Genomic DNA, 16733 nt, shown 5'->3' on the forward strand with positions numbered 1-16733 from the left:
ACTAGTGACAGTATGTAAAAAAAAAAGTAAAAATGTTTTTTTCCATTTTTTCATTTTCCACAAAATTATGACAACTTCAAAAACTTGCCATGCCTCTTAGTAAATACCTCAGACTCTCAGACTTTATTTTCCAAAAAAGTGGTAATTTGGGGGGTATTTATACCATTGTGGCATTTTTGGGCCTCAAGAAATGAGATCAGCTGTCAGTGCATCAGGATTGATTGATTTATAGATATATCCCATAGTTTGTGAACTCTATAACATTCCAACCAACTAAATAATAAAACACTGATTTGGGTGATTTTCACCAAAGAAATGTAGCAGAATACATTTTGGCCAAAATTTGTGTAGAAAGACTATTTATTTCCAAAACGTTATGACAGAAACAGACAAAATTTCGAATTTTCGTTTTTTCATTTACAGCGCAAAAATGGAAAAACAAGTGGTGATTAAATACCACCAAAAGAAATCTGTATTTGTGTGAAAAAAATGATAAAAATGTCATAGGGGCACAGTGTTGCATGACCGCACAATTGTCATTCAAAGTGCAACAGCTCTGAAAGGTGAAAATTGGCCTGGGCAGGAAGGGGGTATAAGTGGCTGATAAGCAAGTGGTCAAGAGGCAAGCATCAAATTGCAGGTGTGCCCCAAGAATAGGATCAGAACAAAGGCACCCACTTAAAAAATGCGAAAGTTCACAATGACAAAGGTAACTGTCACTTGAAGGTAAGCCCAAAAACTATATGGTCCAGGCAAAAAAAGTCAGTCCAGGCCTGTAAAAAAATGATGTCCCACTTGAGGTTCCCCAGCCCTGTCCAAGGACAGAGTCCATGCCAGTGTGACAGCCTCAGATGAAAAAAGGGAATGCTAATGATCCAAGAAACCTTCCATTCAGGATCTGATCCAAAGCCCGCCTGTCTGCTTCCGCTCCCAGAGATGACATCAGATCCTGCAGGAATGAGTTTCAGGGAGGACCTCCTCTTCATCACATGGGCTGCAAAGGAGCAGTAAAAAAAGCAACTTATCCTCATTTTTATTACTCCGCAGAAAGTACCCACTTAAAACCTGCCATGGCAGTGAAAGGGGGTGGTACACATGCAGCGGCTCTGATACTCTGTGGCTATGACAAATTTACCTTGACTTGTTGAGTTAAACAGATGATACCACCTTGTCAGTCTCTTCTATTTAAGTTAATGGGACTGTGCTGCAAACGTGAGCCTAACGCTTGGATAGTGGTAGTGGTAATATATTCCAATATAAAATTTACATTAGGAATGAAGAAAAAAAAAAAAAAACATAGCTAAAAAAAAAACGCATTGAGGGGGTGGACACCTCGGGCTGCTGTTTTTCAGAGAGCAGTAGAAATTGCCGCCCATGTGAAAGTGACGTAATGGGTAGGCAGGTACAATTTGTACTCCCCACTGTAGGTGGCTCTCAACCGCAATGCAAAAGGGGAACGAAGTTGTAGAGAACTTGGTTCCTCTATGACTTCCTGCAGTCACAGGATTGGATGATGGCACCCCATGTGACACAGTAGCCATCTTGGGGCATCTAAGGCTTAGTTCACACTGGCTTTGAAAGCAGGCGTGTGAGGGGTGTTTTTAATGCTCCTCAAACACCTATGGAAATGATACTATGGGCAGCACACAATGTTGTTCACATGATCAAAACATGAAGTGTTAACATCGCATCGCTTCAAAATTGAAGCCTCATGTCAAGTCAAGAGGAGTTGAAGCCTTTCAATGCATCCCATTCATGTCTATGGTGATGCTCCTCAAATGCACTAGCAGTAGTTCGAGGGGTGTTAATACCATTAGAGTTTATTATAGGCATTTGTGGTGCCGTTTTAATGCTTATAAAATTCTTATAAAACATCTAAAACCACGCATAGGGTGTCTGCTTGTAAAATGCCCATACTAACGCTCATTAATGCCTGTCTAATGCCCATACTAACACTATAGGGATGTTTTGGAAGAGTTTGAAATTTAGTCAAGTGTGAACAAGCCCTAAGACTCCGGATCTTGGGTTTGGGGCACTTTTTGAAAGTGGATAATGTAGGGACAGGATCCCCATCTGGCAAGGACAATAGTTAGGTAGGGAAAGGTTATAGGGACTACGTCTACTTCTCTGCACCCGGAATAGTGCAGAGCAGGGGCGGACTGACCATTTGGTAACTCGGGCAGTGCCCGAGGGCCCGGGGTCAGTAGGGGGCCCCATGAGATGCCCCTGGTACCTTTTTCATAGGCTTTTTTGAGTTTGGGCAAGGACACAGGGGCCCCATGATCCCCTATTGCCCAGGGGCCCCATGAGTTGTCAGTCCGCCCCTGGTGCAGAGACTACATCTACTTCTCTTCCGGAAGCCTCCCCTTTAGTTGTGGACCAGCCAGGCCGCATTTTCAATCCTCGTTGCAGACTCTGTTAGCATTTTAAGTGTCCAAGCTTTTGTCACAGCTTGTAAGTATCTCTGGATAGGTGTGCTCACTTGTTGGGCCTATAAAAGTCACATAGTTACGCAGGTACATAGTTAGCCTGGCTGAAAAAAGACAAAAGTCCATCCAGTTCAACCATAAAAAAAAAAAAATTATAATCCTACACCCACAGTTGATCCAGAGGAAGGCAGAAAACCCAGCAAAGCATGATCCAATTTGCTCCTGCAGGGGAAAAAATTCCTTCCTGATCCCCCGAGAGGCAATCGGATATTCCCTGGATCAACTTTACCTACAAATGTTAGTATCCAGTTATATTCTGTGTTTCCAAGAAAGAATCCAGGACTTTTTTTAAAGCAATCCACTGAGCTGGCCAGAAGCAACTCTTTTGGGATTATATTCCACATTTTCACAACTCTTACTGTGAAGAAACCTTTCCGTATTTGGAGATTAAATCTCTTTTCCTCCAGATGTAAAGAGTGCCCCCTTGTCCTCTGTGATGACCTCAGGGTGAATAACTCTACACCGAGTTCACTATATGAACCACTGATGTATTATACATGGAGATCATATCACCCCTTATGTATTATACATGGAGATCATATCCCTCCTTATGTATTATACATGGAGATCATATCCCCCTTATGTATTATACATGGAGATCATATCCCCCTTATGTATTGTACATGGAGATCATATCCCCCTTATGTATTATACATGGTGATCATATCCCCCCTTATGTATTATACATGGAGATCATATCCCCCCCTTATGTATTATACATGGAGATCATATCCCCCTTATGTATTATACATGGTGATCATATCCCCCCTTATGTATTATACATGGAGATCATATCCCCCCTTATGTATTATACATGGAGATCATATCCCCCTTATGTATTATACATGGAGATCATATCCCCCCTTATGTATTATACATGGAGATCATATCCCCCTTATGTATTATACATGGTGATCATATCCCCCTTATGTATTATACATGGAGATCATATCCCCCTTATGTATTATACATGGAGATCATATCCCCCTTTATGTATTATACATGGAGATCATATCCCCCCCTTATGTATTATACATGGTGATCATATCCCCCTTATGTATTATACATGGTGATCATATCTCCCCTTATGTATTATACATGGTGATCATATCCCCCCTTATGTATTATACATGGAGATCATATCCCCCCTTATGTATTATATATGGTGATCATATCCCCCCTTAATCTCCTCTTCTCAAGAGAAAATAAATTCAGTTCCTCTAATCTTTCCTCATAGCTGAGCTCCTCCATGCCTCTTATCAGTTTGGTTGCCCTTCTCTGTACTTTCTCCAGTTCCCCAATGTTCTTTTTGTGAATTGGTGCACAAAATTGAACTGCATATTCCAGATGAGGTCTTCCTAATGATTTGTACCGGGGTAATATGATATCTCTCCCTCTGGAGTCTATACCTCTTTTAATACAAGAGAGGATTTTGCTCGCTTTAGAAACTGCAGCTTGGCATTGCACGCCATTATTAAGCCTGTAATCTACCAGAACTCCCAGATTCTTCTCCACCATTGATTCCCCCAGTATACCATTGATTCCCCCAGTTGTACCCCCCTAGTATGTATGATGCATGCATATTCTTAGCCCTGTAGTGCAGAACCTTACATTTATCAACATTAAACCTCATTTGCCACATAGTTGCCCAATTACACAGAGCATTGAGGTCGGCTTGTAAATTGGAGACATCCTGTAAGGATGTTATTCTACTGCACAGCTTGGTGTCATCTGCAAAGACTGAAATGGGATTTTTAATCCCAGATCCTATATTGTTTATAAATATATGATAAAGTAAGGGTCCCAACACTGAACCTTGGGGTACACCACTGACAACCCTAGACCGTTCAGAGTATGAATCATTGCCACATGTTGTGTTGAATCTTTCTACAAAATACCTTTGCTGCCTGACTTGGACTGTGTGTTTACTGCCTGCCACACCATGCTGCACCTTGTTCACAGGTTAGTATTTATGAAGCTCTTGAGTTGTATGTATGGGCAATATTTATGTTTTGGATAGCGTTGAGAAAGGGTAAAAACTGTCAGTTTATTTTATTGCTTGTGTTGTAAAGATGCAATAAGAATTGAGAGGAAATCTTTCAAAGTGGAAAGAATTCCCATCTTAGACAGTTGTCAACCAAACAGGTGTCCTTATTGACTCTACTATTTCCACTATTAAGTGCCTATTGAGAGTAACAACACATTCTCTTTTTTCGCCTCTGAATTATCAGTAGAACTGAAAATATCTCACAAAAAATTCTATTTGATCTTTGTAAAAGTGGATGGCAGTGGTGACAGACCTGTTTTCACTCCATACATATAGAGATTATCCCACAATTGCATCTAAAACGTTTGTATTGTGTGATAATCTCCAGTAGTGTAGAGCTATTCTGGAGTGCATATATGTATCTACATTGGGTCAGGAAAGGATCTTTCAACAGTTAGATCATTTCCTGATTGCCAACTAATGTCTGGGGAATAATTTTCATTCTGATCTGTGTTCTCCTCACATATCTGATCAGCTTCAGTGAAATTTAATGAGATAGAAACTTTTTTGAATCTGAATAGGAATTTGAAGTGAATGGAAGAAAGAATGAAAATGACTTCTTTAATAAATCCCTATATCCAAATGCAGCTGGCTTGCTCAAAAACTGACTGAGCAGCTTTATATTCACCAAAGAGCAAAAACAAACAGTTCTAAACAGAGTTATGGCTAAAAGAATTGGGGAATTTAAAAAAGAGGTACGTGAGCAATGTGTCATAGCTGTATTATACATCTAGATCAGTGGTCTTTGGAAGCTGGACGAAGCAAATATGTCCATTTTTTGCCTAATTCCAGAACTATTCCTCCCACTAATATGAGGCAACATTCCTTCCATTGACACCAATGATAGCACAATAGTCCTTCCATTGACAACAAAATGGGACATAACTCCTTCCACTGATACAAATGATGGGGCACTATTCCTCCCACTGACACCAAGGATGAGGCACTATTCCTCCCACTGATACCAACGATGGGACACTATTCCTACCACTGATACCAATGATGGGGCACTATTCCTCCCACTGATACCAACGATGAAGCACTATTCCTCCCACTGATACCAATGATGGGGCACTATTCCTCCCACTGATACCAATGATGGGGCACTATTCCTCCCACTGATACCAATGATGGGGCACTATTCCTCCCACTGACACCAAGGATGAGGCACTATTCCTCCCACTGATACCAACGATGGGACACTATTCCTCCCACTGATACCAACGATGAAGCACTATTCCTCCCACTGATACCAATGATGGGGCACTATTCCTCCCACTGATACCAATGATGGGGCACTATTCCTCCCACTGATACCAATGATGGGGCACTATTCCTCCCACTGACACCAAGGATGAGGCACTATTCCTCCCACTGATACCAACGATGGGACACTATTCCTCCCATTGACATAAAGATGGGGCACTATTCCTTCCACTGACACCAAGGATGAAGCACTATACCTCATAATGACATCAACAATGGGTCACTATTCCTCCCATTGACACCAACAACAGGCAGTATTCCTTCCATTGACACCAACGATAGCACAATATTCCTTCCATTGACAACAAAATGGGACATAACTCCTTCCACTTATACAAACAATGGGGCACTATTCCTCCCACTGACACCAAAGACAAGGCACTATTCCTCCCATTGACACCAAAGATGGGGCACTATTCCTCCCATGACACCAAAGATGGGGCACCATTCCTCCCACTGACACCAAGGATGAGACACTATTCCTCCCACTGATACCAATGATAAAGCACTATTCCTCCCATTGACACCAAAGATGGGGCAGTATTCCTCTCACTGACACCAAGGATGAGGCATTATACCTCCCAATGACATCAACAATGGGTCACTATTCCTCCCACTGACACCAACAACAGGCATTATTCCTCCAACTGACACCAATGATGGGGCACTGTTCCTACCACTGACACCAATGATGGAGCACTATTCATTTCACTGAGACCAATGATGGGGCACTATTCTTCCCACTGATACCAATGATGGGGCACTATTCCTCCCACTGATACCAACGATAAGACATTTTTCCTTCCACTGACACTAATGATAGGACACTGTTTCTCCTACTGATACCAATGTTGGGGCACCATCTCTCCCACTGACACCAACAATCGGGAACTATTCCTTCCACTGATACCACTGATGTGACACTAGTCCACAAGTCCTCCCACTGACACCAACATAGGCACCATTCCTCCCCATAATACCAATTATGGGCACTAATACTAGCACTGACCACAGGTGCTATGTACTTTTTTTACTCCCAAAACCACCAGGCATAGTTTACCTCCACTAACACTTTCACTTCTTTTTGCACAGCGCCCTAAGGACCAGGTCTTTTGGCTAAGTCCGGGGCAATTTTTGCTACAGGCCTCAGGGCCTGGTCTGTGCACTATTAGGCACGGTACCACTTTTTTATTTTTTATTTATTTATTTATTTATTTATTTACCACTCCCACGTTTTGTCACTTTTTCTGTTCTTATGTGTGTGTTTTTCCACGGATGGAGGGTGTGGGTCCTCGGGCCTTACCTGAAGTCTAGGGGGAGGATGTGTGGCCATACGGTTCCTTCCTCCCCTGATCCCTAGGGGGTTTTCTCTTCGGGAGAACCCCCTTGCCTAGTACTGGATGTCCGGCTTCGGCTGGGCATAAGGAACGGTGGTCCACCAGGCCTTTTGGCCAGGAGGACCAAATAGGAACCTTGTCCCTGTCAGGAGCTTCGTGCCCCGGGGGATCGGGTGAACGGTCCAACCCTTTCGGGGGTAGGACAAACACACCCCTAAGTGCACTTTTTCGTGTGGTGTTTTGCACTTGCACATTTTTTGTGAACACTTACGGGTTTTTCGTTATAGTTGCACGTTTGCGGACTTAAAAAAAAAAAAAAAAACACTTTTTCTATTCCTATAATGTTTATTCGCTTCTCGGCCTTTTGGCTAAGATCAAGTGTAGTATCTGTTCTTATCAGTGTCCAGTAGGGGTGCTCCACGGTCATTCTAACCTTGTGCGGATGACTGGTTGTATAGTACCCCTGCTGGTATGATGGGGGTCCTGATGGCTATTACGGGGGGAACAGAAACCGTGGTGCTCACGAGTAGAAGCTGGGGCCCGGGAGTAATTCCCCTTTGGAACGTCAGAGGGACCCAGTACCTCCTGATTTGGACGGATCTACCTTGTCTGGCCAGGGGTTGGGAAGGCAGAAAGTCTGCAAACCAGTGCCCCCTGAGTAGTCGCCTCAGGGGTGCCACTAGTAGCACCTGGGTGTGGGACCCCACTGTGTGAAAATGGCACATGGTCACTGTGTTTCCACTTTTCCTGCACAGCGCCCTTAGGACCAGGCCTTTTGGCTAGGACAAGGGCAATTTTTGCTACAGGCCTCGGGGCCTGGTCTGTGCACTATTTGGCACGACCACTTTTTTATTTATTTAATTTATTGCACCTCCCATGTTTTGTCACTTTTTCTTTACTTTTGTGTGTGTTTCCCTCACAGGATGGAGGGTGTGGGTCCTTGGGCCTGCCCTGAAGTCTAGGGGGAGGATGTGTGGCCTTTTGGTTCCTTCCTCCCCTGTCCCTAGGGGGTTTTCTCTTCGGGAGAGCCCTCTGACCAAGTACTGGGTGTCTGGCTTTGGCTGGACACAAGGAACGGTGATCCACCAGGCCTTTTGGCCAGGAGGACCAAATGGGAACCTTGTCCCTGTCAGGAGCTTCGTGCCCCGGGGGATCAGGGTAGTGGTCCATCCCCTTCGGGGGAAGGACAAAGCACACCCCTAAGTGCACTTTTTTTGTGTGGTGTTTTGCACTTGCACATTTTTTGTGAACACTTACGGGTTTTTTCGTTATCTGCATTTTTGCGGACTTAAAAAAAAACCACTTTTTCTATTCCCATTTGAGACAGTTTGGGTCCCCTGAAGGTAGAAGGGCAGTAAACTGGCCCTTTGTTTACAAAGTCTGGAGACTCCTGATCTAGATTAACACACTATTCATCAACAAAGTCAAAATTACATTTTATTAGGTTATGATCTAAAATAATCATGCCATGATCCACAAGATTAAAAACGGCAATATACGTTGTACACAAATATTTGGCAGAACTCTGCTTATAAGTTGAAAAATAAAATTCCATTACATGGATAACAGGAACTAAGGATGAGCAGAATAGAGTCTGGTTTACTAAAGGAGTTGAGAATCTTCACTTAATAAATGTTGTTGAAGGGCCACTTAAATTATCCGAACACGAGAACAGTACATTTCACATAAGTGGGTATTCAAAGTGAACACAGCTAAAATATATAGACTGAAGATTCTCAACTCCTCACGTAATTCAACCCCATGTGCTAACAAATGATTTTTCAGCAAAATTGCTGATTTAGCCAATGACCACATAGAGAAGACTCTCAGTTTTGCTCATTGAGCTGCTTAGGAAAAATTTGTTGGAAAAATATAAAAAAAAAAGTTCTATTTCTTTCCCTAATTAAGAGGATTTTAGGGGTAGGAGGAATAGGATAGTTCAGTATAGTTCATTTAATGTTTGTATTTTAGTTTTTCCCCTTTTTTGTGTTTTGGTTATTTATGAAGTTTTGTTTGTTTTTTATTTTGTAATTTTTTTTTACTGTATGTGTTTCTCTTTCTGTAAAAAAATAAAGAAATCAATGAAGCTAATGAGGGTCCATTTTTTGGCTCAAGATCAGGTTCAGAATGGTTAAAAGGAGCTAACTTAACTTATTTAAAGTGATTCAAAACGTTTTATTTTGTTTTTTTAATAACAAACATGTCATACTTACCTGCCTTGTGCAATGATTTGCACAGAGAAACCCCGATCCACCAATGGTCCTGGCTCCTTCCCCCTGCTATGGGGGCACTCGAACAGGCTCACTCCTAACCCATGCTCCAGACCTCTTGACACAGAGGTCGACTCGACCCCTACCACCTCTCTCCTCATTGGCTCTCTGGCTGTGATTGACAGCAACAGGAGCCAATAGCTCAAGCTGCTGTGTGAGTAAACAAGGTGAGATAATCCTGGGAGAGCCATGGCTCTCATCCACATCGCTGGATAGAGATGGTGTGTAGGTAAGTATAAGGGCAGGCTGGGGGGGGCCGCTGCACTTAGAAGGTTTTTTACCTTAATACATAGAATGCATTAAGGTAAAAAACCTGCCTTTAGAATCATTTTAACCCCCCTGGCGGTATTTCCGAGTGTAGCTCGGGGTAGAGTTTCAGTACCAAAAGCGGTAACCCCGAGCTACACTCGGGCTTACCATGCGGCGTTGCATAGGGAGTCCCTGCAGCGTTTACCTAGTCCTTCGCTCCCGCGATGCGTCCCCTACAGCATCCCCGGCCATCTCCTCCGGCCGATGCCGGCATCTGGCTTCTGTGTTCCGGTCCCTGTGACGTCGGGACGTACGGGCGCCGGAACCGGCGGCAAATTTGACATTTTTTTAAAAATTTCATTTTTAAAAAAAATATTATTACATTATTATTATATTAGTAAAACATTCCTGTATCAAACCATTTCACATACATTTTGTCCCTACTGCTTTGTCCTGTGCCATGTCTGCATTTTGACTGTTCTTTCTGCCTGGAAACTTAGAAAAGTCCATGGCGTCCAAAAAGCCTCCCTTTATGTCAAAAGCGGTTTTAGACCGGCTAGAGAACAGCGATAGTAAATTAGAACCACTTGCAGAATTGAGTGATAATAATTCGTGGGGAAATTCGTCATCAGACACTGAAAACGATTCTGCGACTTTGCTCAGTGATGTCCGAACTTGGCACTATATTTCAAATTTCAGTGTTTTTGGTTTGATTATATTATTTAATTAAATTTATTATTATTATATTATTATTTTTTATGATTATTTATTAAATTATAATTTATGATTTCGTGTTTCAAGTTTTATCATATCCAGAATGTTTACAAGACTCTTGTTCGGACAGATTTCAGGGAGTTATTCCTAAATTACAGCCTACAATAAAAAAAAATACATATTTCCATGCAAAAAAATGGTACTGCTTTCAGCACCAAAAATCTGAAATAATCATACCGCTAGGGAGGTTAAAGGCCACATACCCTTAAAAACCACTTTAATTTCTGCCTTCCCTATTGAATCGAATAAAGATTCCCAAGATTGTTTTCACTGAAATCTCATGATGTTTGTTGAAACTTCAAGGAAATAAAAAATCTAAACTCTTACACTTGCTCATCTCCAGCAAAACTACAGCAGTGCAACCACTCAAGCTCGTCATCATCATCATTTTAAAGAAATCAGTACTATGAAAGATGATCGTAGTTCATTTGCTCCGGCTTACTGCAATGTATATACTTTCTCTTCCTTCATTAAAAAAAAAGGCTACAAAACTTGCATTTATAGGCAAGAAAAGTCCGAGTTTTGCAGGGTTTCAGAGCGAGGTGAGATTCCAATGTAAGAGAAGAATGTAATTAATAGCAGCTGTCTCTTGTCATTCTGTTGGCATTTCTCTTGGGAAGAAGAGGACAAGAGTAACTACTGAGTTATAATGGAGTTTATAGAGATTACAGAACCCATTTCATTACCTGAGTGAGTTTTATCTGCCTGTTTTGTGTCAGACATTGCCTGTTTTGCTAATCTCATTCTTTAAACGTTTGTGCAATGGAAGGATATGTGGATTTGTTCGCACAAGATGAGAAAATCACATTAAACTTCATTGTGGTATTGACTGCAATTGTAACACTACTTGTGTAGCTGTGATATGTTTTCCATTTTTCAGCGCTCATTGCAGATATTGAAAAATTTGAGAAAACATTGTAGTGGATAGCTTCACGACAGGACTATTCCTCACTAGGAGTAGAGCTTGTCCATCCATTGGCCATTTTGCTATTCGCCAGTGGCAGAGCTGCCATCATAGGAGCCCTGTGGCCAGTACAGGGCTGGGAGGTGAAGCCCTTTCTGTGATACAAGAGGAGATGGACAGAAAAGTCCCAGTCAACACAAGTCAATACATTTCTTTGACTCTTGTGTCAATGGTGCTTACTTGAGTAAATTTACCTATGACACAATTAGAGATGCACTTGGGTCTGGCTCTGGATTTGGGACAATCCCCGAAGGCAGTTGTTTTTGCTAGACCGGTTAGGGTGGGTGATTCTCCATGCCACAGTTTCTCGTACACAAAGAGGCAGGGATGCTTGTGATATCATTGACCTAATATGGTCACATGGGAAGCCCCCAAAATACAGCACATTAGCCTGATACTGACAGCTTCTGGGTATGGCCCAAACTCAATCTTATCCCTAATTACATGTAGATAAAATAGGAGTTTTCATGTTCTGGAAATTATAAAAATCTAGAGATTTTGGTAAAATTTGATCAAACAGTCAAAATGTATATGAGTCAATGTAGTAGGCAAGATGGCACAAATGTCAACCCGTCCCAGTATGCCAAGGTTATCAATATAATCATGGACTCTAAACTATCCTTTCGGTGCCACAACCCAATCCCTGCCCAAAGGTTGCCGTCTCAACTTATGCAACATCTCTAGAATACGCCCCTTCCTAACCAATGACACTACTAAGCTTCTAATTCACTCCCTGGTCATCTCTCACCTTGGCTACTGCAACTCTTGGATCATTGGATTCCCTTTATATGTTATCCCCCCTCAGTCCATGATGAAAGCTGCTGCCAGGTTCATACACCTTACCAACCGTTCAGTGTCTGCTGCTCCTCTCTGTCAATCCCACCACTGGCGTCCGTTCCGCTCACCCAACAAAATATATTTCAAAATGCTAACAACAACTTCCAGAGCCATCCACAACTCAGTCCCCAGCTACATCACTAACCTATTTTCAATATACCAACCTAATCATTCTCTTCGTTCCTCCCAAGACCATTTGCGTTCTAGCTCCCTCATCACCTCCTCCTATGCTCGCCTCCATAACTTCTCCTGAGCTTCTCCCATCCTATGGAACTCCCTACCCCAATCTGTCTGACTATTTATTACTCTGTTTGCATTTAGATGATCCCTGAAAACTCTTCTCTTCAGAGAAGCCTATTCTGCCCCTACTTAACAACAGTACTTTAATTTTCTCCATCAGCTCATCAGTTATCTGTATCACTTGACCCTCCCTTTTAGATTGTAAGCTCTAATGAGCAGAGTCCTCTGATTCCTCCTTTATTGAATTGTATTGTAACTGTACTATCTGCCCTCATGTAAAGTGCTGCACAAACTGTTAGCGCCGTATAAATTCTGTACAATAATAATGATAAGGAGGTTGTTGGTGGGTTTTAAGGGTGCCATAGGCTTTTTACTTGCTTCTAAGGCTTACGGAAACTCCTTTCAATTTTCCTGGACTTCTCTAAAGTAAGGCCTTTTATTATCCCTATTTTACTTCTTTTTATTAAAAGAAAAAAAAAAAGCAGAAAAAAAGTAACAATGAAACACACAAAAAAAGAACACTATATGAAATAAACTACACTACCCTAAACAAACAACCCAATTTCTCCCACCCCAACCACCATTAACCATTCCCAATTTGTTTTTCTTTTTAAAACGCTTACTTACTTCCATAGTACCTTTCTTGCTAGTGAAAAACAGTGATCCATCACTACATTCCAGGCCTGTCCACTGGTCTTGTTTCCACCCCTTGCTTGTTGACATTATGTTGCTTTCTCCTTAAGGATGATTAACCCTGCAAGGACCCTCTAGGATCCTTGAAAACTAGGGAAAGTACACGTGAAAAATACTCCTGATACCTTAACCAATACTTCGAGGTGTGATTTGTGTTAATGGTCGCAAATGTGATTCCTGTCCAAATTGCATGCGATTTCCCCACTGCTCCTGTGTGAACCCAGGCTTGTCATAGCCCAAGTTCACACAGAAGCAGTGTGGGCAGGGGCGGACTGACCATTTGGGTACTCAGGCACCCAAAAGTGAAAGTACACGTGAAAAATACTCCTTATACCTTAACCGATACTTTGAGGTGCGATTTGTGTTAATAGACGCAAATGCGATTCCTGTCCAAATTGCATGCGATTTCCCCACTGCTCCTGTGTGAACCCAGGCTTGTCATAGCCCAAGTTCACACAGAAGCAGTGTGGGCAGGGGCGGACTGACCATTTGGGTACTCAGGCACTGCCCGAGGGCCCAGGGTCAGTAGGGGTCCCCATGAGATACCCCTTGTACCTTTCATAGGCTTTTTTTGGGTGTGGTTTTAAGTGTGGGTGAGGACACGTGGGACCCATGATCCCCTATTGCCCGGGGCCCCATGAGATGCCCTTAGTACCTTTCATAGGCTTTTTTTGGGTGTGGTTTTAAGTGTGGGTGAGAACACAGGGGGCCCCATGATCCCCTATTGCCCAGAGGCCCCATGAGTTGTCAGTCTGCCCCTGAGTGTGGGATACCTCCCTGCAGGCATCCCATTCTGAGTGTCAGGAGAGGAGAGAAAGTGGCGGGGATTTGAAATCCCTGCTGCTTTCTTTCCTCTCCTTGCAGCAATGACAGTTCAGGCTAGATGGCATCTGTTCGTCCAAATGACGGGCCATTAAAGCAAATTGCACAGCAAAGTATCAGTTAAGGCATCGGGAGTATTTTCACGAGTACAAGTAAAATACTCAGTATCGGAACCGATACCGGTACTGGTATTGGTGCATTAGCAATGAAATACCAGTAATGCTTTCTGAGCCATACTATGGTCCCAACATAAGGCTAACAAGGAAAATTAATAGCGCTCTTGGTTTAGAATATTTGTGATGACATTTGACACACAGTTCTTTGTGTCTTACAATGTCGATATTTAGAATTTATTATAGCAGCCAGTAAAGAGTTAATATAATGCAAGACTAGACCTATTAAACCCAGGCTTGTTCTTGTAGGTTTTTTGTGTGTTTCAATGCTTTTCCATGTCTTTAGATCAAGCCTGGAAAATCTTTTGTTACTGACCAAGAGATTCCTTTGTTGAGACACTGTAGAACTGTAATTGGTTGAGTAGGTCTATCCAATCTCATGGGTTGACCTTTCACACCCTATCCTAAAAGGAGCGCTATAGAAAGAGAGTGGGTGTAATCTGTGTAAAAGACTACTTCTCCGAACACGTTGAGTGCTTGTTTCATGCACACAAACAGTTGGAAGAAAGCTCAATCAAGACCCAAACTTAACACTTTAGCTCTGTTCTTGCTTGAATGAAGAAGCAGAGGCATTCAGATGACACACAAGGCTGGAGCTCTTCATAACCAGTAATAGGCAACTATTATGACTGAAGGATGCGAAAGCAAAAAGAGGCCCGAGCACAAAGGCGGCATCAGTTCATAGTGTGGTCCCCTACTCTAGGGCTTCTCTCCAACGGTTCATTGACATGGCTATGGAATGCACAACTCTCAACTGGGAAAAGCAGCTTCTGTTCTTTGGGGTCTTGTGTTCTAAACCTGCTTTAAGACTGTTGATAATTCCATAATGCTAAAGTATGAATCATTTTAATGCTTCTTGTATGTGGGGATCAACTTCTTTAGAAGTTTGCAAATGGTCAGACATGATTTGAATAATACGTGATGCAGTTTTGAATTACTTTTAAATGGCATTAATATCACAATGGGCTGCTTTGTGCAAAATAGCTTAGCTGATTTCATGGTTTCAAAGGAGACCGTGGATTTAGGCATAATTAGGGGGAAGGAATAACAACAAATAGTGCTGATTTTTTTTAAAGTGTCAAAATGCTTAATAATATCTCACACAATATATGGAAAGAAAATATAGTCTATGAATACAATTTGTATATAAGTTGAAAGATCTGTGGTTTTACTATTTAATTCTCTCTCCAAGTGGAGGTAGTTTGTGTGCATGCATGTGCGTAGGGGGTAGGGGTGTCTCATTCAGTAGCCTGGTAATTGTGTTTTGTAGGGGGTGTGCTTGCTGCTTTGGCCAATCAGGGAGCAGCTGCTGTCAAGAACAGTCTTCAGAATGATACACTAGAAGCATAAATAGACCACAAAAATTACAAAAGCCAAAACCGCAAAAGTAAGATTTACTGGTTGAATATGATACAATTATTAAAAAAAAGTGCTTTTAGGAACCTAAAGGGTCCCAGTAAATACCCACTCTCTCTAATAGTGTGATTAAATGATATTAAGAAGGATATTACTTATAGTGTCTGCTTTAGTGTATACAAACAGCATGCTATCCAATAATTTATAATACATTTCCATCTGTGGCAAGAAAACTGTAGGCATATCTGAGAAGAATCTGTTTTCAAATCAGACATGTAGAACAAAGAATATGGTCATACAATGACTAAATCTGCTGCTGTGCAGTGGGTGCGGGGGGTTGGGTTGGTGGACTGCACCCGGGTGACATCCACCAGAGTAGGGGTGTATATATATATATATATAATATGTGTGAGGGGTTTCTTGTATGTATAAATGGGTCCAGCATGTGTCTTCCATCATATTTATTTATTATTTATTTCAGATACTTATATAGCGCTGTCAATTTACACAACACTTTACATATATATATATATTGTACATTCACATCAGTCCCTAACCCTCAAGGGGTGTACAATCTAAGGTCCCTAACTTACATTCATACATACACATACTAGGGCCAATTTAGACAGGAGCCAATTATCCTACCAGCATGTCTTTGGAGTGTGGAAGGAAACTGGAGTACCTGGAAAAAACCCACACAGGCACAGGAAGAACATGCAAACTCTAGGCGGGCGGTGCTGTGGTTGGGATTTGAGCCAATGGACCTAGCGCTGCCAGGTGGAAGTGCTAACCATTTAGCCACTGTGCTGCCCCACATATACAGTGTCCTTTGAGGAGAGTAGGGAGGACATGAAAAGTCGGTTCTCTGTCCACCCCTCCCCCAATTGCAGGACAAGTTCTGCTCACTCCTGGATGTAGTGACATCATCACATGGCATGAGCTCCCAAGCTGTGCTGGTAATGGGCAGTTGTTTACTACTGCCCATTGTCACTGGGTGCAGTGATTTTTTATTTATTACAGGTACCTATATAGCGCTGTCAATTTACGCAGCACTTTACATATATATTGTACATTCACATCAGTCCCTAACCCTCAAGGGGCGTAAGATCTAAGGTCCCTAACTTACATTCATATACTAGGGACAATTTAGACAAGAGCCATATAAACTACCAGCATGTCTTTGGAGTGTGGGAAGAAACCGGAGAAAACCCACAGA

The 16733-nt window shown here is 42.1% G+C and overlaps 1 pseudogene; it reads left to right on the forward strand.

Moving 5' to 3' along the window:
- Positions 1–7487: 7487 nt before the first annotated feature.
- On the forward strand, positions 7488–7649 carry LOC149446039 (U2 spliceosomal RNA; annotated as a pseudogene).
- The last annotated feature ends 9084 nt before the right edge of the window (positions 7650–16733 follow it).

The sequence above is a fragment of the Staurois parvus genome, unplaced genomic scaffold (assembly GCF_062004578.1).
Source record: "Staurois parvus isolate SC_StPar_1 unplaced genomic scaffold, SC_StPar_1.0 ptg000698l, whole genome shotgun sequence".
NCBI classification, from domain to species: Eukaryota; Metazoa; Chordata; class Amphibia; order Anura; family Ranidae; genus Staurois; species Staurois parvus.